The sequence below is a fragment of the Mustela putorius genome, unplaced genomic scaffold (genome assembly GCF_011764305.1).
Source record: "Mustela putorius furo isolate JIRA1106 unplaced genomic scaffold, ASM1176430v1.1 tig00537227_pilon_pilon_pilon, whole genome shotgun sequence".
NCBI lineage: Eukaryota > Metazoa > Chordata > Mammalia > Carnivora > Mustelidae > Mustela > Mustela putorius.
Window position 1 is genome coordinate 13801337 of NW_025422368.1, and position 27998 is coordinate 13829334.

General features: G+C 35.2%; 1 protein-coding gene and 1 pseudogene across 4 annotated transcripts in view; one reads left to right on the top strand and one right to left on the bottom strand.

Annotated features, from left to right (window-relative positions):
- The window catches only part of CNTN1 (contactin 1), a 357489-nt gene that overhangs the window by 167794 nt on the left and 161697 nt on the right, over positions 1-27998 (bottom strand). The window lies entirely within an intron of this gene.
- Positions 3895-16111, top strand: LOC123390021 (annotated as a pseudogene).

Genomic DNA, 27998 nt, shown 5'->3' on the forward strand with positions numbered 1-27998 from the left:
AAGAGTCACTAGCGATAGGTATTGTGTTAGTACTTAAATTGATGAGTGACTCCTACCAAAATAATTTAGGCTCCTATAGGTAGAAACAACATAAGATAGTAATTTTTTAAATGCACTTCATTTCTAGTAAAATTCTAGTAAAACAGTTCTAGTAAAAAAATTCAACAAGTATTCATTTTTGAAACACATGTAAGAGGGTATGCGAGAATATTTGCGCTATTTAATCAGACATCAGTTTTTATTGCATGCTATTCAAAGACCAAGAAATGTGTTTCATTTTCTTTGAAGATTGTAAAATAATGTAATCAGAGATAGTTGGATGGTAATTTTTAATTATTCATTCACCCCATACATATTTATGAAGCACCTACCACGTCGCGACATTTTGTAGCAGCCGCAAACATAGTAATAGTAAATCAAAGACGTACATACAATGAGAGACTTTCTACATTTAAATGTCTCAACAGCAGTTTGGCTCATTCCACTTTCTATACCCTATCTGCCTAATGCAAAGCCTTACACATTGAAGGCACTCATTTAATGTCTGTTGAATACATTTATGGAGTAATTACTAAAAGCAAAGCATTGGTTGATATTTGATAGGTAGATCTATGCAAGGAGAAGAAAGTGGCAACAGTAAAAGCATGAAGGAGGAAAGTAAAGGTTAAATTCAGACAACTCTGCAGAGTTTAATATGGCCAGAGCATGAACTCATGGAAGACAGCATTAGAAAAAATAAGTGGGGGGCGCCTGGGTGGCTCAGTGGGTTAAGCCGCTGCCTTCGGCTCAGGTCATGATCTCAGGGTCCTGGGATCGAGGCCCGCATCGGGCTCTCTGCTCAGCAGGGAGCCTGCTTCCCTCTCTCCCTCTCTCTGCCTGCCTCTCCATCTACTTGTGATTTCTCTCTGTCAAATAAATAAATAAAATCTTTAAAAAAAAAAATAAGTGGGAAGAAGAGTGTAATCAAATTATGGAACCTTAAATGCCAAGTGCTGAACTTTTCGTTCCTTCCACAGCAGTGAGTGAGTTTTCCTTGCTGAATTGTTCTGCAAGAAAATATCATCATTCTCTTTAGTCCCAAATGCTTTGGTTGATGAGCACTTTGTTCTTGTCTACTTTCCATGGTTCTATTGACAGAAGAGTTACTGGGGAAGCTCCCTGACTCCTAAATTTTGATGCCCTTATGTGGAGGTTTCAGATTTACAACAGCAACACGGTCTTGAGCTGCACAAAGAGCGTTATCCCTTTTTACTCAAATTTGTATTAAATATTAATGTATTAAATATTAATTAAGTTTCCAATAAGATAAGAGTGGATACATCCTTCCATTTATATGTAATTTCAGAACAAATATGTGGCTGATGTGAAAATTGAAATCTAAAAGAAAGGGATTCCATAGTTTCTGTTAATAACTTTAAACTCTCACAATATAAGTAGTTATTTCTTTGTATCAAACATAAGTCTTATCAAAAAAGTATCTATTGAGCACTTACTATATGAAAGAGCCCAAACTAACCCCAGCTGGCAATAGACATGGAAGCAAATTCTCAAACTTCAGAAACTTTTTTTTTTTAATATAATTTTTTATTTTTTATAAACATATATTTTTATCCCCAGGGGTACAGGTCTGTGAATCACCAGGTTTACACACTTCACAGCACTCACCAAAACACATACCATCCCCAATGTCCATAATACCACCCCCTTCTCCCAAACCCCCTCCCCCCAACAACCCTCAGTTTGTTTTGTGAGATTAAGAGTCACTTATGGTTTGTCTCCCTCCCAATCCCATCTTCTTTCATTTATTCTTCTCATACCCACTTAAGCCCTCATGTTGCATCACCACTTCCTCATATCAGGGAGATCATATGATAGTTGTCTTTCTCCGCTTGACTTATTTCGCTAAGCATGATACGCTCTAGTTCCATCCATGTTGTCGCAAATGGCAAGATTTCATTTCTTTTGATGGCTGCATAGTATTCCATTGTGTATATATACCACATCTTCTTGATCCATTCATCTGTTGATGGACATCTAGGTTCTTTCCATAGTTTGGCTATTGTGGACATTGCTGCTATAAACATTCGAGTACACGTGCCCCTTTGGATCACTACATTTGTATCTTTAGGGTAAATGCCCAATAGTGCAATTGCTGGGTCATAGGGCAGTTCTACTTTCAACATTTTGAGGAACCTCCATGCTGTTTTCCAGAGAGGTTGCACCAGCTTGCATTCCCACCAACAGTGTAGGAGGGTTCCCCTTTCTCCGCATCCTCGCCAGCATCTGTCATTTCCTGACTTGTTGATTTTAGCCATTCTGACTGGTGTGAGGTGATATCGCATTGTGGTTTTGATTTGTATTTCCCTGATGCCGAGTAATATGGAGCACTTTTTCATGTGTCTGTTGGCCATCTGGATGTCTTCTTTGCAGAAATGTCTGCTCATGTCCTCTGCCCATTTCTTGATTGGATTATTTGTTCTTTGGGTGTTGAGTTTGCTAAGTTCTTTATAGATTCTGGACACTAGTCCTTTATCTGATATGTCGTTTGCAAATATCTTCTCCCATTCTGTCAGTTGTCTTTTGATTTTGTGAACTGTTTCCTTTGCTGTGCAAAAGCTTTTGATCTTGATGAAATCCCAATAGTTCATTTTTGCCCTTGCTTCCCTTGCCTTTGGCGTTGTTCCTAGGAGGATGTTGCTGCGGCTGAGGTCAAAGAGGTTGCTGCCTGTGTTCTCCTCAAGGATTTTGATGGATTCCTTTAGCGCATTGAGGTCCTTCATCCATTTTGAGTCTATTTTTTGTGTGTGGTGTAAGGAAATGGTCCAATTTCAGAAACTTTTAAAGACTAGTTAGGCACAAGAATCAGAGCACTCTCACTGAATCTATACCCGATCCCTGTTACCAGGACTAACTTGTGCCATAAGTTTATTTTTTTAATGAACATGTATACATATATCTGAAACTCAGTGAATAATACAAAATTTAATTTGATCTTCAAAAAAGTTAACTCTCTTATACTCTCTGCCTTAAAATTTGTCAATGATACACCATAATTTCATAATTCATTCAACAAATATCTATTGAGTATTTTATATGTTATACTATATATTATACTAGGTTATAGAAATTACAATTATTATATTGTCTATTTTATACTTTAGAATAATATCATATATTCTATAATTACCACTAGAAATATCATAGACATTAAAAATTAATTAAATGGTCCTTAGTTTAATAGTTAACAGAAAAACACACTCCATCATCTCTCAACTGGCAAGCCAGGCTCTGTTCTAGAAGCTTAAGTATTAAGTAATATTCATATGAACCAACCATGTAGTTATTATTATTAACCTCAGTTTATGGAGGAGAAAACAAATCTCTTCTATATTTCAAGACGTAGATCAAGATTTATCTTTATAGGAAAGTCTATCCTCTGGTAAACTCGTATGAGGTTTTCCCCATTTTCTAAAATCATTAAGTGAGGGGTCCCTGGGTGGCTCAATCAGTTATGTATCTGCCTTTAACTCAGGTTGTGATCCCAGAATCCTGGGATCGAGTACTGCATCAGGCCCCCTGCTAGGTGGGGAGCCTGGTTCTCCCTCTGCCTGCTCTGCCTGTTTGTGTTCTCTCTCTTGTGCTCTTTCTCTCTGTCAAATAAGTAAAGAAAATTCTTAAAAATAAATAAATAAAATCATGGAGTGATTTGTTTGACTCACTCATGGATTCCTTATTATAAGGTTCTTGCTTATCTTTCAAATGCAAAGCCAATTTCAACTGAATATAGGGACACTTTATTACAAAACGTATTTGAAGACAATTTCAGGGGTTGAGAAAAAAATTATTTTGGAGACGTGGTTTGTTTGCCAAAATTTGGTATTTTGACAGGTCTTGATGGCTTATGAGGGAAAGTACAGCAGAACATCTGATTATAAAACTGTCCTGGAAAGTCTGGTCTGGGCATATGGTAAGAGCATTTTAAGATATTTATATTATCAAAAGGCAATGAGATTAAAATACAAAAGTGTATATGTAGTCAGAATTCTTCCATATGACTATTTCATTTGGCAAGTTATCTCTGCAATTGGCAAATGGGAATACTAATATGTACTTGTAAGAATTATATGAAAAATGTACACAAGACACCTGTATTAGTTCTTTTTTTTTTTTAAGATTTTATTTATTTGAGACATACATCACAGGTAAGCAGAGAGGCAGGCAGAGAGAGGAAGGGAAGCAGGCTTCCTGCTTCACAGAGAGCCCGATGCAGGGCTCGATCCCAGGACTCTGGGACCATAACCTGAGCCGATGGCAGAGCTTAACCCTTAAGCCTCTGAGCTTAACCCACTGAGCCACCCAGGTGCCCTGTATTAGTTCTTCTTCACCCCTATCTAGATTAGAAGTTATTGAGGAAAAAGAACATGACTTATACATATTTTCATATTTCTATGGGGGTTTAAATACTTTGCACCTTATGTGATCAATAAATACATGTGTGTGCATGTGAGTGGGGGTATATGTACTTAATCCCATTGAAGATATGTCATAGAAGAAAATTGATAATTAAAAGGAAAAGCACCACATATGTGAAAGGCTATGTAACTGCCTTCAGTTAGAAGCCTTTAAGCACAAGATTCACTATTAAACAGTTAACACTGGTTTAGTATAATTTCATGCATTTCTGCAAATAGGAGGAATGATACAACATCATTTCTCTTCCAAGATCTAATGGATTCTCTAACATTCTGCAGTTGCCAATATAATTTGCACTATAGATACATAAAATGAGTAATTTAGTTAGCAAATGTAGAAACGGTTATATAGGAAATTTCATTTGTTTAAAAATATTTAAGGGTCTATCATATACCCTGTGTTAGGTCCTTAGATTCAACAAACCCAAGATCTATGGTTCTTAGTTTCAAGGGGACTCTGGAACTGTGAGGAAAAGGAGGGAGGTCAGGGCTGAGTTCTCACCTCTTGGCTTGCCCATTGCCCATTTGGAAGACACTGCCACTTGGCAAAGGGGAAGCAGGGTTTTGGTGAAAAAGGAAGTTGACTAGAGATTTAGTTTTGAATATATAATAGGTTTCAGTTTCCTATTATGTATCTAAGCAGAGCTACCAAGTAAACATCTGAAAAAATGAGACCAGAATATGGAAGGTGTTGGGGTTGGGAATAGGTATCTGAAAGTCTGCATAGAGATAATATTTGAAGCTTGCTAACAGGTATAACTCCCAAGTCAGTTTGTTTTATGCAATGGAAAAATGAAAAGGAAATTTTAAAAAATAGCAGAAATACAAACTTGAAATGATTTTTCCCCTATCATGGCCCGCTCACTAACTAAAAACCTAAAACAAGGGAAGAAAGCAGTGACAGCTGTATCTATTGGCAGGGGCCCTGCAGACTTTTGCTTAATTGCCAGAATTATTTACTTTATTCAAGTTTCTATGAGTTTAGAAGAAATACTTTTGGCTTTTGCTCAAAAATTCTTGCTGAATTAAAACAGATTTTTAAAAATCTTGCTTGGTGTTTCAAAGATTTAAGGAATATCACTACTGTAGTTTCAGTTTCTTAAAGTTGTTAGAAAGTCATAGGTTTGAGAATGCAGTAACTCAGCCTTATTTTTGTGAGCTAATTTTGAATGCATAAGACTTATTAAGGTTATTAAAAGACTTTTAGTCTTATTCAATAAAGTATCAGGGTTGAATTCAATACATCCATATTTCTATCCCCAAATCCTAAATCATTGACATTTTAAGCAATTTTTATTTAGCTTGAAAATTAAACTTCTTTCAAGACTATACAGAAATGATATAAAGACCTCCACAGTTGGGGGGCCTGGGTGGCTCAGCAGGTTAATAAGTCTCTGCCTTCAGCTCAGGTCATGATCTCAGGGTCCTGGGATCGAGCCCTGCATTGGCTCTGTGCTTGGCGGGAGCCTGCTTCCTCCTTTCTCTGCTTGCCTGCTTGTGATCTCGCTCTCTCTCTCTCAAAAAAATAAATAAAATCTTAAAAAATAAAAAAAAAAGATCTCCACAGTTAAGGTGGAAAAAAAAAAAAGATTAGGCAATTAATTACCCCCACCCTTCTGTAACCCTCAGTTTGTTTCCAGGAAACATATATATTATTTTATAAAGCTGAAAACCCCCATTGATCACAGCATCTTTAGGGCATACATAGTGGCATAGTTTTTTTAACCTATAAGCTCAGCTACACTGTAGTTATGTCCTTCCTGCCACCTTCTACTAATTGCATCTGTCTAATCTTTGCATCCTTTATCTTCAGACAGGCCTAATGCGAAGAGGCAACTTCTCAGTGTTACATCTTTAACTTTATCAGCCAGCTGGTTTTTTGACTAGGACTAAGCTGCAGATAGAGCACAAACTCTTGAGATATGGCTACGGTATGGAAGAGTTCAATTTATTCTTTCATTAAACAAGTATTTTAGCAAATTTTCTTTTTTTAAACATTTTATTTATTTATTTGAGAGAGAGAAAGCATGAGTTGGGGGAGAGGCAGAGGAAGAGGGAGAAGAGGACTCACTGCTGACAGTGAGCCCGACGTGGGGCTCGATCCCAGCACCTGGGATCATGACCTGAGCCGAAGGCAAACATTTAACTGATGGAGCCACCCAGACAGCCTTAGCAAATTTTCATGCAAAGCTGAAAAGGTAGAATATTCAACATTATCAACATACCAGTTCTTCCCAACTTGATCAATAGATTCAATACAATCCTAATCAAATTCCCAGCAATTTATCTATGTTATTTTGTTGTTGACAAACCATTTCTAAAGTTTAGATGGAGAGGTAACAGAACCAGAATCAACAACACAATATTAAAGGAGAATAACAAAGGCAGAGGGCTGACACTACCTGACTTCAAGACTTACTGTAATGCTATAGTAAACAAGATAGAGTGATACTGGCAAAAGAAAAATAGATCAATGGAACAGAATAGAGAGCTCAAAAATAGATCCACTTAAATATAGTCAACTGATCTTTGACAAAGGAGCAAAGGCAGTACAATGGAGCAAAGATCACCTTTTCAACAAATGTTCCTGGAACAAAATATGACTTTAGACATGGACTTTACACTCTTCAGAAAATAGATCACAAATCTAAATGTAAAATGTAAAACTGCAAAACTAGAAAGTAATGTAGGAAAAACCTAGGTGACATTGTGTACATACAACACCAAAAGCATAAAGGCACATTCCATGGAGAAAATAATTAATAAACTGGACTTCATTAAAATTAAAAGCTCCTGCTCTGCAAAAGACTGTATCAAGAGAACTAAAAAGCAAGTCACAGAATGGGAGAAAATATCTGCAAAAGATATATTTGAGGGGCACCTGGGTGGCTCAGTGGGTTAAGCCGCTGCCTTCGGCTCAGGTCATGATCTCAGGGTCCTGGGATCGAGTCCCGCATCGGGCTCTCTGCTCAGCAGGGAGCCTGCTTTCCTCTCTCTCTCTCTCTCTCTGCCTGCCTCTCTGCCTACTTGTGATCTTTCTCTGTCAAATAAATAAATAAAATCTTAAAAAAAAAGATATATTTGATAAAGAACTAGTATCTAAAATATACAAAAAACTCTTAAAACTCAACAAGAAAACAACCCAATTAAAAAACGGCAAAAGATCTGAATAGACACATCATCACTGAAGATATACAGATGGCAAATAAGCATATGAAAAGACGTTCAATATCACATGTCACTGGGGAATTGCAAACCAAAACAAAAAATATCACTACACATCTATTAGAATGGCTCAAATCCAGAACACTGGCAACACCAAACGCTGGTGAGGAGCCTGGAACAACTGGAAATCTTCTTCAGTCCTCGTGGGAATGTAAAAATGGTAGAGCTACTTCCAAAGACAGGTTGATAATTTCTTACAAAATTAAACATACCTATAGCATCTGATCCAGCCTTCACTCTCCCAACAGATGACTTCAGGATTAGTCCAGGATCTTTATCACTCTTAGAATTTACAATGGATATATTTGTATTTGACTTTTATTGATAATTTTTGTGAAGTTTTAGGGATTGATATCCCGTGAGTAGTGCTCCCGTAAAAGAAATTACTTATTTGTTGAACACCTACTACATTCCAGATACTGGACAGATATATTTTACATATATTTTACCTTCAAAATAACCTAGAGGTAACTGCTTTTCATCTCAATCAACAAATCAAGAAAATGAAGTTAAGCAGTTAACACTACTTGCCAATGATAATATATGATGGTCCTTGGATCCTAACATCTTCGTCCACAGCACAGTGCTCATTTTCATTTTTCTCATCATTGGAATATACATATAACAGTTCAACTCTGCCAGGGTATCTGACAAGCTCTCTACATGAATTCCCTCTCCTAATACCGTCATAATGCACTGCAATGGTTAATATAATTATCCACGTGAGGGCATATTTTCAGAGAGATTGAGTATATTTCTTTTGTTATTGTGGTAAAATATGTATATCACAATATTTACCATTTTAACCATTTTTAACTGTACAGTTCTGTGGCATTAAGAATACTCACATTGTGGTGCAATCATCGCCACAATTCATCTCAGATCTTTTTAATATTCTCAAACTGAAGTTACAGTGCCTTTTAATAATAGGAATATGATATGGTCCTCCTCTATTTATGGCCAACTAAATTTAAAATAATAATAATAATAATTATAATGATAATAAAATGTGTTATTATGTGTTAAAATGTGGTCCACAAGGTTCTGCTTTGTCTAATTCCTGCTTGTCTATCACAGGCTTTTCTATGTCTGACTCATGGATTTCTCAGAGTGGAACCTAAACATTCCTTAGAGAAGCTGTCTCTCAATCCACAAGTGAAATAATGGTTTTCCTATTGCACTTTCATAGTTCCCTGTGCCTTTCCCTCATTGTAAGTATTGCATTTTATGGTTAAATAATTATCAATGCATGATGCCCCCATTGGTCTATAAGCTTCAAAAGGGAAAACTCCAGAATCTATCACATGCCTTTATACAGGAAATGTTGAATTAACACTTTTTAAATCCTTGAATGGATAAATTAACAAATGCCTTGAGAATATAATTATTTCATTGACCTAAAATAATAATTATGTAATACTGTACCATACCTGAAGAGATAAACTGAAGACTGAATAAAGAAGAAAGAACATACCTGTTGCCCCGTTCCCTTTCCTCAATCACATTCTAATTGTACAGTCATATTTAACTGTCTTGGTAATTTCATTTTGTTTTAAATCACTCATGGCATCCACTATCTGTCTTTCCCTCTTCACATTGTGGCTAAAATCCACTCAATGAGGGTCAGTGATTCCAATTACAAGTCTAGCCACTTCTCACCAACTTTTTAACCAACTTTTAAAGAATCTCCCTAGTTTATTTGTAAATAAATTACGTGAACAGATGGAAAGTGAATTTGCTGAGATAGCAGATTGAACCCTTACAGATAATAACTTGAGAAGGCAATGTTCAATGCTTTAAGTTTTTATAGCTCCATTCAAAATACTTTTAAGGATTTGCAATGACTGGCTCCATGAAGAAACTGCTCTGCTGCTCCAGGACTGTATACTTACAGGCATGCTATTGTAGGGTAAAGTGAGAGGCAGTTGGGGAGTGAGGCTTGTTCTTTGTCCACAAGAGTGGGCATCTCTCACATTGTTCAACTTTGCTTTGTTTGTATAGAGCTAGCCATCTGGCAAGACTCCTACTCTGTATACTGAACAGATAAAGTGCTCCTGTAGACATTGTACTTGCTGTCTTCCCTAATAATAAAGAAATAGAAATGTGCAAAGAAAATCGCTGGCAAAAGAACAAATAAACAAACATACACAAGCATATTTATTTTTCACTTAAGCACATTTCTTTAAATATCTAATCTTTAGTCTACAATAAATAATCACAAGTTAAGATAGCAAACCATGACCCAATCTATTCCTATGTTTCTTAGAAACCATGGATGACTAAGTTGCAACTTGAATTGTGTCTTCAATATTGTCTTTTAACACTCAAAATACTGTTTTCTAAAATTTAAACTAATGTATCTATAAAGAGTCTTTTTTTATAATGTGTAGTTATTTAACAGATTCCTATGGAAAAGTAATAACTGATTTTTTTGAATGTGGATTCTTTTAAAAATATGAATACATTAAGGAAATTGATAATACAACCACATTGCTTTCAAATATAAAAAGTCTATAATAGAGAATAAGAACATTTAAATCATTATTAAGTAAAGTTAATCAGAATATAAATAAGGCTTAAATTTGTCACCACGAATTGAGACTAATTATTCCATCCTTTTATGGCTATAAATTCTTTCTGATAATGTAATGAAAGCTATTTAACATCATCTCCAAATTATGCAAACTCACACACAACATTTGATAGATACTATGTGAAGACTATGAACTAGTTTTAAAGTTCTGTATGGACAGTTCCCATGGCTGTGCAGTCCCAGTTTATCAAGTGCTTATCAAGTGCTTTCCATGGAACCTGAAACATGGAAAACAGCCACCGAATATCTCTTAAATACATGAATTCAGCATTACTCTGGAGGCTTATGTAAATAAAGTACAAAATGAAGTAAAAACTCAGATTTTAAACAATTAGGAAAGAGGAGGCAAAACTATTATTTGCTTACTATGTGATTATATACAAGAATAGGAAAGAAAATGGATTTAAATGAAATACGAAAATTAAGAGCAAAAGTGGCTATACAGAAGATAAATATAAACCAAACAATGGCTTTCTTGTGTATTAACAATACTTAAAACTAAGAAAAATAAAGCCCTTATGTACAACATTAAACACAATTGCTGAGTAGTACTCTGAATAGTGTGAAAAAAATTTTAAAAACTGTAATTATTTACTGATATATCTAAAAGCAGCATTGAAAAATTGGAGAAATACAGCTTTTCCTTGGTAAAAAGACTCAATATTATTAATTTTTCCAAAGCATCATACTTGCAATCAAAATAGAAATGGGATCTCTCTAAACTTGACAGAATAGGTCTCAATTTCATTTGAGGATAAAAATTGGTGAAAATGACATTAAGAACATTTTGAAACAAATAATAGCTCATGATAGAAACACACTTATCACTAACTACTTTAATGTATTTAATCCTCACAGTAAACCTCTGAGCCAAATGACATAAATATCTCAATTTTATAGATAAATTAAAAACAAATATGTAAAGTAATTTTACCCAAGGTCATATAGTTAATTAGTTTGGATGCTGGGATTTATACCCAAACAGTTCAGCCCTAGAGTTCAGGTGCTTGAAAACTGTGCCAAATTCTTTCCCAAGACTAATAAAATGAGAAAAATCCCAGCAGATAGAAAACCATAAAATAAAGCTCCATAAATTAAAGTGTGATGCTTGGGGCACCTGGGTGGCTCAGTCATTAGGCATCTGCCTTTGACTCAGGTCATGATCCCAGTATCCTGGGATCCAACCACATCAGGCTCCCTGCTCAGCGGGAAGCCTGCTTCTCCTTCTCCCACTCCCCCTGCTTGAGTTCGCTCTCTCGCTGGGTCTCTCTCTGCCAAGTAAATAAATAAGATCTTTCCAGAAATAAATAAAGTGTGATGTTCTTCCAAGAATAAACAGATTCAATAATAGGTAACATTTCCTGGGCATTTACTATGTGCCATACACTTTAGATATATATTATGTTGTTTACCCCTCACAATTATGCTGTGATACAGACGCTTTCTTTGTGTTCATTTCAGAGATGACATAACTGAGGCACATAGATTAAGCAATTTGCCAAAGATAAGGATGTTATTACAAAGGGGAACTAAGATTTGAACCCAATCAATATAAACTGAGATGAATTAAAGGTTGAAATGTAAAAAATCAAACCCACTAAAGAAAAACAAATAGGAAAAGGAAAAAACATATACCAATCTTTGAATAAAAGAAAACACAAAGGAGAATTTTTAAATTGGATATCCTAAAAATTATTAGTGAATTTAAAAGTTAAACTATAAACTGGGAAAACTTCAAAAAAGATTATAGACATAGCTATACAGAGCTTGAAGCAACAGATGTGAAAAATATACTAAGATCACAATAGATAAATTGATAAAAGACATGATTAGATACATGAAAGAAAAAATTAATGATTAAAAAATAAACAAAAAAATGCAAGTTTTAAGAAATACTTAAGAAATTTTAACAAAATAGCATTTTAAGAAATGCTATTGATTTTTACAGCATTAAAATTAATATTCATTGACAGTATGGATGCAATGATTAATATTTTCTAATATCACTACAGGTAACAGTAACCAAGACAATCTTTTGAGAAAATAATTTGGTAATATGCATTAGAGGTTTTTAAAAAGCTCAGATATTTTGATACAGTGATTCTCCATAAGAATGTTATTCTAATAAAATAACTGTAGTTATTTATGTCATAATTAAGTAAAATGATAAATTATCACGGAGGCTTTAAAATTATGCATCATAATAATCAAAATCATAATCACAAAAAACTTTACTTTTATGTAAAAAAGCAGGACTAAATAAAATAGATTATAACCTCAAAAATGCAAGGTATACAATAGGTTCTCAACTGAATAGAAGGTAGGAAGGGATAGAGAAGAGGGGAAAAAATATTGGCAGTAAAACTTTAAGACAAAGTTTTAGAAATACATCAAGGCTTACAATAAATTACAATAAATATAAATGGGTTAAACTGGGACGCCTGGGTGGCTCAGTTGGTTAAGCAGATGCCTTCGGCTCAAGTCATGATCCCAGCGTCCTGGGATCGAGTCCCACATCGGGCTACTTGCTCGGCAGGGAGTCTGCTTCTCCCTCTGCCTGCCATTCTGTCTGCCTGTGTTCGCGCGCTCTCTCTCTCTGACAAATAAATTAAAAAAATCTTAAAATAAATAAATAAATAAATAAATAAATAAATAAATGTGTTAAACTAATTTATCTTCTAGAGGACAGAATTTCAGAACTGAAAAAAAAAATTTTACAAGTTTTTAGGTAGCATTACTGCGTATTTAGAAGAAATAAAATTATGAAGTAATAATACCAAATTATTATTTGGTATAGATTTGGTAAATATATTTGGTAAATATAGATTATTTCGGTGTGGAATTATGGGTGATCTCTGTTATCTTCTTTATATTTTCTACAATCCAAATTGTCCTGTGATTAAAGATACATTAATAGAAAGTAATTAAAGCAAAAATTAAGATGATTTTATTTTTATGTTTTTGTGTATTTTATAAATTGATTATTTTGACAAAATATCATTATAGGTTTACAATTTTATCCTTGCCAAAATAAATAACAGAATATGTAGACGTATCAGTGCAACATAAATAAAACTATTTTTAAAATTAAGCTCTATAAGTGACCCAATAACAGATTACCTCTGGGTAAAGCTTTAATAGATTATTTCCTATTTTCTACATCAGAACATGCTACTGCTACACTTTTTTGTTGCAGGATAGAAGATAGCTTTGTTGGGGATTTTATCCTCAAACCCTATTTCACAGCAGCATCCTTAAAGCCAGAGTATTTTTTTGTGTCTGTGGAGGATGCTTAAAAACATCTTTCTTCTCTTGTGAAGAAACAGTGTGAATTGGGCCAGCAGGCAGTTGCAAAGGAAGAAAAGGAATATCAATTCTATAATCACTAGAATTCTCTTATTTGCTTTGGAACACTATGATGTCTATGCTTTAAGTTTGGGGAAATGTAGTTGCATTTTTTTCAGTCATATGATTTCAGTAATACTTTTAATTGTCAAGATTTGAACTGGAAAAGAACAGATACTATAACTGTATCATCCTTATTTTCTCAAGACCAGAAATAATTAGCAAGTGAATCTAAGAATACCTCTAACTTAGAAGATCAGACTTCTCATTAAATGAGTCATTCTCTACCTTGATGAAAATACCTGGACACTTTTAAAATACACCCATGTCCAGGTTGAAAACTCCAGTTATTCTGTCTGGAGTGATGATTAAAAACTCCTCAGGTGATGGTCACTTATGGCCTGAATTGAAAACCATTGCATTGTTAGTGTTCCCAGTACTGTCTTTGTTTCCCTCACAGTATTGTAGCAAGTACGTGATAGCTAAAGTTTCTGGAATAAATTAATAAAAGATGATCTTCAGGAATATCTTTTTTTTAAAGATTTTATTTATTTATTTGACACAAGGAAAGAGATTACAAGTAGGCAGTAGAGGCAGGCAGGGAGAGGGGAGGAAGAAGGCTCCCCGCGGAGCAGAGAGCCTGATGTGGGGCTCGATCCCAGGACCGAAGGCAGAGGCTTTAACCCACTGAGCCACCCAGGTGCCCCAATCTTCAGGAATATCTTAAATATACTAATTTATATATCAGTTTGCTATAATGAGTCAAATGTAAAGTTTAAATAATGATACCATACAAACCCAAAATGAAAAGTCAAAACCTTTAAAATGAATTTTACTATAAACTATGGTACTTATACTAAATAATGACATTGTTAAAAAGGATTTTATATGTACAGGTGTGTTGATATTTATATTTCCTTCAGAAATGTGTGTATATCACATGGGCTTATTGAAGGCAGAATACTATTTTGAGCTGTAACATACCATGAAAGTGACACAGACATGAAGGATGAGCAACAGGTGAAAAAAAAATCACATAAGTATGTGTCCTTATGTGACCATAGGGCTAGTCCCTATGGGCATAGAAGAGGGAATAAATAGTTTTCATATCACTCAGTTTTCTGTGTTACACATTCCAGACAGTATATAAAGAATTCTCTGAGATCTGAAAGCAAAAATAATCTAGGACATATACCATCTATTTTCAGTCTTCACAGCTTTCTAATTATCTACTTTAATTATTCTTAATGACGTGTTTCTTCTTGTCTGTAATGTCTTCATTGTTTTTTGTTTAAAGATTTTATTTATTTGAGGGGCGCCTGGGTGGCTCAGTTGGTTAAGCAACTGCCTTCAGCTCAGGTCATGATCCTGGAGTCCCAGGATTGAGTCCTGCATCAGGCTCTTAGCTCCATTGGGGATCTGTGTCTCCCTCTGACCTTCTCCTCGCTCATGTTGTCTCTCACTGTCTCTCTCTCAAACAAATAAATAAAATCTTTAAAAAAAAAGATTTTATTTATTTGAGAGATTAAAGATTTTATTTATTTATTTGAGAGAGAGCACAGAGGCAGAGTGAGATCGAGTAGCAGACTCTCTGCTATGCAGGGAAGCCCGATGCCAGGCTCCATCTCAGGAGCCTGAGACCATGACCAGAGCTGAAGGCAGATACTTAACTTACTGAGCCACCCAGGCACCCTCTGTGTAACAGTCTTTGAATCAAATTTTAAAAAGGCACAAATAAACTGATGAGATTCATCTAACCCATATGTCTAAAGTAATCAGAATGATCACTAATAGAATTTAAATTATTTCAAAATGCTTGCTTGTTCAACTTTTTCTGTAAATATCTGTCTGTATGTCTACTTGCCTGATACTTAGTTCTTTTGTTTACTTATCCAATCATAATCAAGGTTAATTCTTGGAAAGTTGAGAAGTGATCCAAATTTATCTTGGGTTATTTTTGCTCCACTTCTATGTATCTTTCTTGTCCCTGTGCCCTTTCTCTCTTACCACCCGATGCCAATTGTAATAAGGCTACTATCTCCTATCTTTCTCCCCCCCCCAAATTATTTTCTAATCATTCACAGTAAGTTATAAATGCCATAAAAATCATTTTACAGAGCGGTGTGAACAAGAAGGGGCAAGAATGTCCCCTGACCAGCTAAAGCCCATGCACCACTGCACAACCCGTCCAGGGCTTAAGTCCTGCTGCTGTTGCCCAAGAGTAAGGCTGAAGGGGATGCTAAAGGAGGTAAAACCAAGATGAAGGATGAGCCATTAAGAAGATCTGCAAGGTTATCTGCTAAACATGCTCCTCCAAAGCCAAAGTCCTGCAAAGAAGGGTGAGAAGGCACCCAAAGGGAGAAAGGGGAAAGTTGATGCTGGCGAGGATGGGAATAACCCTGCAGGAAACAGAGATGCCACAACAGACCAAGCAGAGAATGCTGAAGGAGCTGAAGGTGCTGGAGATGCCAAGTGAAGTGTGTGCATTTTCGATAACTGTGTACTTCTGGTGACTGTGCACTTCAAAATACTGTTTTTAATCAAGTTTTATAAAAATGCAGAATTTTGCTTTACTTCTTTTTAAGGTATGTTTTTTTAGCACACAGAGTACTTCATTATTTTGGGGGAAATGGCATATGTCACTAATAGAACATTTTCAAAGCTAGACTGATACAAGGGAAAAATACCTTTCCCTTCTAGTTTTGAGAAACTTCCTCTTGGTTCTCAGGAGGAGGGATTCCTTAGCTACCTTAGCACAAACACTTTGGTGGTGTGGAAAAACTAAAATTCATTTTTATATGTCCTCTTCTCTCTGCCTTCAACAGAGACTTGACTCCCTTAAACCCAGAGACCTGCTGGAGCTTGACCCCAAGAAATAGTTCCCAGTATGTCAGGCAATCCGGACTTTACAGAGTCACCACTGAGATGGTGGTTCTCAAAAGAGTTCCTTTTTTAGCTCGTGGATTTTCAAATTGATAATTCTGCCATTTTCATTTCATTTCCTGAAAGCCAGAGTCAGGTGGTGAAAAGTTGTTAAACAACATGCTAAATGTGAAATATCAACCCTCACTCTAACTCCCTGTTCAGAGCACCAAATGAAGACTTCATTGGGTTTTTATAGCAGCTTTCTAATGTTGGTAGTCCATTGAAGAAGGGAGTTTGAGAGTTGTATGCTGTTAACAATCATCTGCCCATGTACTGCCTAAAATACCACGATTGTTCATGAAACGTATCTTTAAAAAGCTAGATACAGTTTGGCTTGGGAAAAAATAATTTCACATATCCAAAAATAAATAACATTTTACAAAGGAGGCAAATGGTCTAAACTGAATATACAGAACACAATTCCATTTTTCCCCAACTATCAATGCCTGATATGTGAAATTAGGTTCCTCAAATTTTACTTTCAAATCAGACCCCATTAATCAGAATTCAAATTGGGCAAAATTTGGACAACATGGTATATAATAATCACCTATACAAGATCTATATGAATGAATGTGGTAATATCTATACACAATGCTACCAAACTAGTAACTGTGAAATTCTTAGCTATTTTTGATTTTCTGATTACCCTTTTTAAAAAAATTAACATACAATGTATTATTTGTTCCAGGGGTACAGGACTGTGATTCATCAGTCTTACATAACTCACAGCACTCACCATAGCACATACCCTCCCCAATGTCCATCACCTGGCCCCCTCAACCCTCCCACCCTCTTTCCCTCCAGTAAACCTCAGTTTGTTTCCTCAGATTAAGTCTCTTACTATTCATCTCCCTCTCTGGTTTCATCTTGTTTCATTTTTCCCTCCCTTCCCCTAGGATCCTCTGTTTTATTTCTTAAATTCCTCATATCAGTGAGATCATATGGTAATTGTGTTTCTCTAACTTATTTCACTTAGCATAATATGCTCTAGTTCCATCCACATCATTGCAAATGGGAAGATTTCATTTTTTGATGGCTGCATAGTATTCCATTGTGTATATATACCTCATCTTCTTTATCTACTCATCTGTTGATGGACATCTAGGCTCTTACCATGGTTGGGCTATTGTGGACATTGCTGCTATAAACATTCATGTGCACGTGCCCTTTTGGATCACTACATATGTATCTTTAGGGTAAATACCCAGCAGTGCAACTGCTGGGTGGTAGGATAGCTCTGTTAATGACCCATTTTTGTAATAAAATGGCTATAGCCATGGCTTACAAAATAGAGGTCCCATAGGGTGTTTAAAAATGTTTAAGTGAAACCCAACCACATTATTTCTCAGACTTAAGTACATATTAAATAGATCTGTTAGGTATTTACTTTGGTGTAGGGGTGCCATGAATAAAACTGACTGAGATATTAAGGGTGATGTAATTTGAAAAAGTTTGGGAACCTCTGGGCCATAGTATAACTCTAAATCATGTGTAACCATGAAAATATTTAATACTGAAATAGCTAATGGATCATCAAGCTCATCATCATCATCATCATCATCATCACCACCAACAACAATAGCTAATTAATCAACAAGTTCTAACAAGTTAAAAATTGAAAATTTTGTTCTTTCCATTTCAATTTATATAGATCAAGTTCATACAATTTATAGCTATAGTATTTGGTCTTCCTGTCACCAGGTTTTCTTTCTTCCAATCCATTTCTATACTGCTGTCATATAACAATCTTAAATAAATGTTTGGGTTGATTTTATCTTCCAAAACCCACATTGCACTTGGTGTACTTTGTCTTTCTTTCTCTCCACATAATACAAAAAAATTTCCTTTGGAAAACAACCCTTCATCATTTCTTATTTATATGGATATGGGGAATAATACATAGGTTCTATGCCCAGCCAGTCATAAATTTAAATTATTGAATTATTTTATCAATAAGAGTTATGATTCAGGGATAGATTTATGATCTACACCTGATAAATCTGTATAATTTATTTAGCCACATAATTGGCTCAATTTCAAGCACAAAATATAGTACAATTATTTGGAGTCAACAGAAATTTGTCTCTTTTTTTCTGGACATAATCCTAGGAGGATATAAGCCTAGAACTGAGGGAAAGTAACATATGGAGCCTAGGATTAAAAACAGAGTTCAGAGGAAGATAAAATCCAATTCCTTATATCATTTGTACTCCTGAGATATTCCCAAAGCCCTCTTTACTAAACTTTTCAGTGATTACTTTCTTCAGCCAGCAATAGTTGGGCTATCTGAAAATGATCAGCAGAGGAGTTTTTAAGTGAGGCACAATCTTTCACTATGTCATTTACTTGCTTAAGACTAAATTCTTTTTTGCCCAGAACACCAATTGCAAATATCCTGTCTAGTGACTAAAATCTGTCTTTTCCAAAACTTTCACTTCTATATCTTTTAAACAAAAATCTGTTTGTACCCTACATTCAAACCAGGAGATTTAACACTACTGAGAAGATGGCTGTGCTTTACTTAATAAATTTATTTGTTTCTACTTAGGAAGAAAGGAAGAAATCTATCTATCCATAGAAACTCAGCAAAAGAGAATCCTCTTTCTAAAAAAAAAAAAACTTCTTAAATCATTGAACTCACATGACCTTTCAACCTCTAATAACTCGTTTGTACTAGATTTCTTGATACTCAATAAAGAGCTACTGAATGAATACGTATTCTTAGTATGTATCAGCTAAATAATTAGCCTTTTCTTTATTGCTACTCTGTCATATTTCTCTGTTGATAATATTTTGTTTATATTTATCACCCCAAGCAAACTGTCCCCAAAAGAACACTTTGTATTATAATACTCTATAGAGTAATATATTCCTTATAACAATCAACAAAAATTCCCTTAAACAAAGTATTATTACAGATATTTTTGTAATTTATATTTAGCTTACTCAATGTTAATTATTTTCATATAGCATATAATTATCATTAAGAACTACTTGCTTCTAAAGAGTTACCTATTTTTTACTTGCCACAAATCTGTAAGTGTACAACAAACTATGAAATAAAGTTGTACTCAATCTAAAAGTCACAATATATGTAGGATTGATTATAGTGAAAAACTTATGTATCTCTATGGTCTTCTTATCCTCTCTTATTACAGAAGATTGGATTTTACTCCTATACTTTAGAAATCAAGAACAAGACTGGGAGGATTTTCTTATTCCAGACTTCAGTAAGTTTTTCAATTTCCTTCTTTGTTTCCCGACACGTCTTGCTATTTTGTGGTTTTAATATTAGTCCCTTCTTCAATCCTAATCTTCTCACTTCTTTCCTGATTTCACTCTTGTTCCTAACCTTTATCACTTGATTCATTTTGCATAATATGTAAGAAAGGACAGAGAAAAAAAATGACCATTTTGGGTTCAGTTTAAAATGCTTCTATTAATTTCTTCTTGACTCACATGTCTTATATTTCTTCAAGCAGCAAGATCTTTGTTGTTTTCTGATTGTTTTTTAAACTAAGTTAAGGGATTCTAGAGAACATATACCAAAGAAATGGACTTTGCTTTATTGTAGGAGGGATATAGGAAAGTCTTCTGGAGTACTAGTAAATAAAATACTGATTAGATAATTACTCTTCCAAAAGAGATGTTGATGAATATTCTGTAAGGAAAGGACAAACTGGGCTGTGTATAATATTTGATAAATGATTTAATATATGTAATTGAGGTCATCATAATACTCAAAATCTCAACTTGAAGAACCATGACATTGATTTAGCTCTTGCACATGATCCACCTCCAAGGCACAGCTTAGTTACTAATCAATCTCTTAATAAACCAAGGCAGGGAGCTCTGACCTCACTGCCCTTCAGACTCCCCAGTCATGTTGACTTTATTTGCATAATATTATTAATTTTACATGGAATTCAAAAATTAGTCCAAAACATCTCACGAGAAGCTAAATAGCATAAAAAAATCTAATTAACACTTGGAAAGTGCACTAAGCATGTCAACCTCCTGAAGATTAAGATGATCCTTTCCATTGAAAAGAAACATTTTCAAATATGTTTAGGTTCCTAACTTTGATTCTTTCACACACACAAAAATTCTGGAGCAAAGACCAATGTTAAATGAAATTTTACTTAAAAAATTACTACAAGATGTTGTGGATACATTTGTTAATTCACCATGAGCCTGTAATTGACCATACATACCATTTTGCGTGTTAACCTAGAGCAATTACTGAATGCACAGTAGCAATTGCAAAACTCAAGGTATAAACTTTAAAAGTTGATGTAGAAAATGCTTACTAAATATCCCTGACAGAAGAGATAAGATGGCAGAGGACTATTTGTCTTGTCACCCAAATATAGCTAGATAACTATCAAATCAATGGTTTGAGGATCCCCCTGGTTCATAAGAACAGGTGGTGTCTAAATGCTGCACTGTTCCCAAGGATAGGAGCATGGAAGATGGCTGGTAACAGTAAGTCTAGGTGCCAGCTTTTTGCTCTGTATTGCCATAAACTGAGAACTGCTGTGGGGTTGTGCAACTGCTTTGCTAGGAGGGGTTCAACAAATATCAGAAGCATGGTGAGACACTCCCTGGTAGGAAAGGTGGGGGTCCATGCTGCAGGAGTCCCTAAAATTTGGAATTTTAAAACTCAGTCATGTGCCTGACATAAAAAAGCTGGAACATGGGTAGGATTAATACAGGGTTCTGATAGAAACTGGGGAGACAAGAGTGATTGAATGCTCTTCTGTGAAGACTCACTGAAGAATGGAGGGCACAAATTTTCAGCTCCAGGGCCAGAGAGAAGGATACTGCCATATTCATCCTATCCATCAGTGTTAAAAGCTTTCAGGGAGCAACCTAGTGGAATCCAGAGCCATTTATACCAAACCTGCTTCCCTGTACACTGGAGGCACATATCCACTAGAGCAGATCCTTCCCCCAGACCAGCACAAACAACTCACTTGCACCAAGTTTATTGATCAGAGAGGGCTGCAAAGCTTTAGCTCTAGGAGAGAATAGTATCTAACCTCCTTTGTACTTTTATTCTTTATTTTTTATTATTTTTTCTTCACTTTCTTTTTTTTCAATTTTTTATTTTTTTAATTTTTATTTTTTATACATTTTAATTTTTATTATATATATATATATATATATATATATATAAAATTGTTTTTCCTTTCTTATTTTGGGATCTGTTTTTTTTTTTTTTTTTTTTAAGAAGCAGACCAAAACACACCTGGGACCTAATTTTTTGTTGTTGCTGTTATTATTGTCATTGTTATTGGTTTTTTGTTTGTTTTCGTTTTCTTTCTCCTTTTCTTTTCTGGACAAAATAACAAGATGGAGAAATTCTCCCAAAAGAAAATATAGAAGATAGTACTCACAGCGATGGATTTAATCAATACAGATAGAAGTGAGATGTATGACTAGAATTTAGAACCCAATTTTAAAGACACTAGCTGGTCTTGAAAAAGCATAGAATACTCTAGAGAATCATTTGCTGTAGAAAGAAAAGAACTAAAATCTAGTCAGGCCAAAATTAAACATGCTACAGTCAAGAGGCAGTTCCAAGGAAGCCACAAAAATGAGGATGGACAAAGGCAAGGAGTGAATCAGTGGTATAAAAGATAAAATTATGTAAAATAATGTAAAAATTATGTAAAATAATGAAGCTGAAAAGAAGAAGTAAAGAAAGTTATTAGAACACAAAGGTAGACTTAGGGAAATCTGAGATTCCATACAATGAAATAATATCCGAATCATAGGAGTCTCAGAAGACGAAGAGCAGGAAAAGGGGGCAGAAGGTTTATTTTAACAAATAATAGGTAAGAATTCCCTTATCTGGGAAAGGAAATAGACATTGAAGTCCAAGAGGCAGAGAGAACACCCCTCAAAATCAACAAAAACAGGTCAACATCGTGACATAACATAGTGAAATTTGAAAAATACAAAGATAAAAAGAGAATTCTGAAAGCAGCTCAGGAGAAAAGGTATTTAACCTGAAAGGGTAGACACATAAGGCTAGCAGCAGATGTGTCCACAGAGACCTGGCAGGCCACACAGGACTGGCATGATATAGTCAACACACTAAATGGGAAAAACATGCATCTAAGAAGACTTTACTCAGCAAGGTTATCATTCAGAATAGAAGGAGAGATAAAGAGTTTATAAGACAAACAAAAACGGAAGTTGTTCATAAACACTAAAACTCCCATGCAAGAAATATTGACTTTGAGCAGAAAGTGAGGCCAAAAGAAACAAAGACTAGGAAGAAAGAGAGACAATATAGGGAAACAGTAACTTCACAGGTAATACAATGGTACTAAATTCATATCCTTCAATAATTACTCTGAATGTTAATGGACTAAAGGCTCCAATCAAAAGACATAAGACATTGGTGATGCAACATGGGGGCTTAAGTGGGTAGAAGAAGAATCAATGAAACAAGATGGAATTGGGAGGGAGACAAACCATAAGTGACTCTTAATCTCACAAAACAAACTGAGGGTTGCTGGGGGGAGGGGGTTTGGGAGAAGGGGGTGGGATTATGGACATTGGGGAGGGTATGTGCTTTGGTGAGTGCTGTGAAGTGTGTAAACCTGGTGATTCACAGACCTGTACCCCTGGGGATAAAAATATATGTTTATAAAAAATAAAAAATTTAAAAAAAAAAGACATAAGACATCAGAATGGATTAAAAAAAAAAGAAGACCCACTGATATGCTACCTAAAAGAGACTCATTTTAGACCCAAAGACACCTCTAGACTAAAAGTGAGGGAGAGGTGAAGAACAACTTATCATGTTAAAGGACATCAAAAGACAACCGGATTCTTCTCCTACCCACTTAAGCCCCCATGTTGCATCACCATACTCATATCAGGGAGATCATATGATAGTTGTCTTTCTCTGCTTGACTTATTTCGCTAAGCATGATACGCTCTAGTTCCATCCATGTTGTCGCAAATGGCAAGATGGGATTGGGAGGGAGACAAACCATAAGTGACTCTTAATCTCACAAAACAAACTGAGGGTTGCTGGGGTGAGGGGGGTTGGGAGAAGGGGGGTGGGGTTATGGACATTGGGGAGGGTATGTGCTTTGGTGACTGCTGTGAAGTGTGTAAACCTGGCAATACACAGACCTGTACCCCTGGGGATAAAAATATATGTTTATAAAAAAAATAAGAAATTAAAAAAAATCTATAAAAAAATACAATAAAATACACACACAAAAAAAAGACAACCGGAGTAGCCATCCTTATTTCAGACAAACTAGATATTATAAAATAGACACTATAATAAGAGACGAAGGAGGAATTATATCACAATAAAGGGGTCTATCTAACAAGAAGAGCCAACAATTTTAAGTATTTATGACCCTAATTTGGAAGGAGCCAAATATATAAATCAGTTAGTAACAAAATTAAAGAAACTCTTTGATAATATTACAATAATAGGAGGGGACTTTAACACTCCACTCACAGCAATAGACAGATCATCTAAACAGAAGATCAAGGAAATAAGGGCTTTGAATTACACACTGGACCAGATGTACTTAACAGAAATACTCTGAGCATTTTATCTGAAAGAAGCAGAAAGGACATTCTTTTCAAGTGCATATGGAACATTCTCCAGAAGAGATCACATACTGGTTCACAAATCAGGACTCAACTGGTACAAAAAGACTGAGATCATACCATGCATATTTTCATAAAACAATATTATGAAACTTGACGTCAACCACAAGAAAATATTTAGGAGGACCATAAATACAAGGAGGTTAAAGAATATCCTACTAAAGAATGAATGGGTCACCAGGAAATTAAAGAAGAACTTAAAAAACATATGGAAGCAAATGAAAATGAAAACACAATAGTCCGAAACCTTTGGGATGTAGCAAAGGTAGTCCTAAGAGGGGCCATACAACCTCAAGAAGCAAGAAAATTCTCAGATACTGAACCTAATCTTACCTAAAGAGCTGGAAAAAGAACAGTAAATAAAGACTAAATCCAGCAAAAAAAGGGAAATAATAAAGAGTAGTACAAAAATCAATGATACAGAAATTTTTTAAAAAGGTAGAACAGATAAACAAAACTAGTAGCCGGTTCTTTGAAATAATTAACAAGATTGATAACCTCCTAGTCAAACTTATCAAAAAGAAAAGAGAAAGGACCTGATAAATAAAATCATGAATGAAAGAGATCACAACCAACATTGCAGAAATATAATTATAAGAAAATTATTATGAGCAATTATATGTCAACAAATTAGGAAAACTGGGAAGAAATGGATAAATTCCTAGAAATATATAAACTACCAAAACTGAAACAGGAAGAAACAGAAAATCTGCACAGGCCCATAACCAGCAAAGAAATTGAAGCTGTAATCAAAAATCTCCCAGCAAAGAGTCCAGGGCTGGATGGCTTCTCAGAAGAATTCTACCAAACATTTTTTTTTTTAAATAAAGATTTTATTTTTGTATTTGTCAGAGAGAGTAAGAGAGCACAACAGGGGAAATGGTAGGCAGAGGGAGAAGGGGGCTTCTTGCTCCATAGCCCCAATGCAGAACTTGATGCCAGGGTCCTGGCATCATGACCTGAGCCAACGGCAGACACTTAACTGACTAAGCTACCCAGGCATCCCAACTACAAAACATTTAAATGGGAAATAGTGTCTCTTCTTCTGAAATTGTTCCAAAATCAGAAATGGAAGAAAAACATACAAACTCATTCTATGAGGCCAGCATTACCTTGATTCCCAAACCAGACAGACACCATTAAAAACAAGAATTGCAGGTCACAGATGCAAAAATTCTCAACAAGACACTAGATAATCTAATCCAACAGTATAGTAAAAGGATTACTGGGGTGTCTGTGTGGCTCAGACAGTTGAGCATCTGCCTTTGGCTCAGGTCATGATCGCCAGGTCCTGGGATCGAGCGCCATGTTGGGCTCCCAGCTCTGCTTCTCCCTCTTCTTCTGCCTCTCCCCCAACTTGTGTATTCTCTTTCTTTCTAATAAGCAAATAAAGTCTTAAAAAAAAATAAAAGGATTATTTACAACAACCACATGGGATTTATTTCTCGGCTAGAAGTGTGGTTCAACACCCACATGTATCAACATGATACATCACATTAATAAAAGAAAGGATAGAACCATATGACCCTCTCAATAGATGCATAAAAAGCATTTGACAAAAAATCAGTCTATCTTGATAAAAACCCCCAACAAAGTAGTAGAGGGAACATATTTCAACATCCAAAAGGCATATAGGGAAGACCCACAGGTAAGATGATCCTCAGTGGGGAAAAACAGACATTTTCCCCTAAGATCAGGAACATGAAAGGGATGTACATTCTTACCACTGTTGTTCAACATAGTACTGGAAGTTCTAGCTCAACAATCAGAACCCCCCCAAAGGAAAAAGAAAAGAGGAAAAGAAAAAAAAAAGAGGCATCTAAAACAGCAAAGAAGTCAAAATTTCATTCTTCACAGACAACATGATACTCTATGTAGAAAACCCAAAAGACTCCACTGAAAAATGGCTAGAATTGATACAGAAATTCAGCAAAGTCTCAGGATATAAAATCAACACACAAAAGTCTGTTGTATTTCTATACACCAATAATGAAGCAACAGAAAGAGAAATCAAATAATGAATCCCATTTACAATTGCATCGAAACCCATAAGATACCTAAAAATAAACCTAACCAAAAAGGTAAAAGACCTGTACTCTGGAAACTATAAATACCTTATGAAGGAAGTTGAAGAGGACACAAATGGAAAAGCATTCCATACTCATGGATTGGAAGAAAAAATATTGTTAAAATGTCTATACTATCCAAAGCAAACTACATATTCCAAGCAAACCTTATCAAAATACCACCAGCGCTTTCCACAGAGCTAGAGAAAACAATCCTGAAATTTGTGTGGAACCACAAAAGTCTTCAAATAGCCAAAGCAATTCTGAAAAAGCAAAGCTGAAGGCATCACAATTCCAGACTTCAAGCTACATTTCAAAGCTGTAGTCCTCAAGACAATAGGTACTCTCACAAAAACAGACACATAGATCAATGGAACAGAATAGAGAGCCCAGAAATGGACCCTCAACTCTATGGTCAACTAATCTTCCACAAAGCAGGAAAGAATATCCAATGGAAAAAAGCCTCTTCAACAAATAGTGTTGGGAAAATTGGACAGCTACATGCAGAAGAATGGAACTAGACCACTTTCTTATATCATACAGAAAAATAAATTCAAAATGGATGAAAGACCTAAATGTGAGACAGGAATCCATCAAAATCCTAGAGGAGGACACAGGCAACAACCTTTGTGACCTTGGCCATAGCACCTTCTTGATAGACACATTTCCAGTAGCAAGGGAAACAAAAGCAAAAATGAACTATTGGGATTTCATCAGGATAAAAGTCTTCTGCACAGCAAAGGAAAGAGTCAACAAAACTAAAAGGCAGCCTTTGGAATGGGAGAAATATTTGCAAATGACATATCTGGAAAGAGTTAATATATAAAATCTGTAAAGAATTTACTAAACTCAACACCCCAAAAATAAAAAATCCAATTAAGAAATGGGCAGAATTGTGATTTGGTGAGTGCTGTGAAGTGTGTAAACCTGGTGATTCACAGACCTGTACCCCTGGGGATAAAAATATATGTTTATAAAAAATAAAAAATTTAAAAAAAATAAATAATAAGAAATGGGCAGAATACATGAGCAGACATTTCTTCAAAGAAGACATCCAAATGGCTAACAGACACATAAGAAAAATACTCAACATCACTCAGCATCAAGAAAAAACAAGTCAAAACCACAATGAGTTATTGACTCAACAACACGGGAAACAACAGATGTTGGCAAGGATACAGAGAAAGGGGAACCCTCTTACACTGTTGGTGGGAATGAAAACTAATGCAGGCACTCTGTAAAACAGTATGGAGGCTCTTCAAAAAATTAAAAATAAAACTACTCTGTGATCTAGCAATAACACTACTAGGTATTTATCCAAAGCATATAAAGATAGTGATTCAAAGGGGCACATGCACCCCAATGTTTATAGTAGCAATGTCCACAATAGCCAAAGTATGGAAAAAGCCCAGATGTCCATTAATGGATGAACAGATAATGAAGATGTGATATACATATGTATATCCACAATGGAATATTACTCAGCCATCAAAAGACTAAAATCTTGCCACTTGCAGTGACATGAATAGAACTGAAGTATATTATGCTAAGCAAAATAAGTCAGTCAGAGAAAGACAAATACCATATGATTTCACTCATATATAGAATTTAAGAAACAAAACAGATGAATATAGGGGAAGGGAAGGAAAAATAAGGTAAGATAAAAACAGAGAGGGAGGAAAACCATAAGGGTCTTTTAACTATAGGGAACAAATAGTG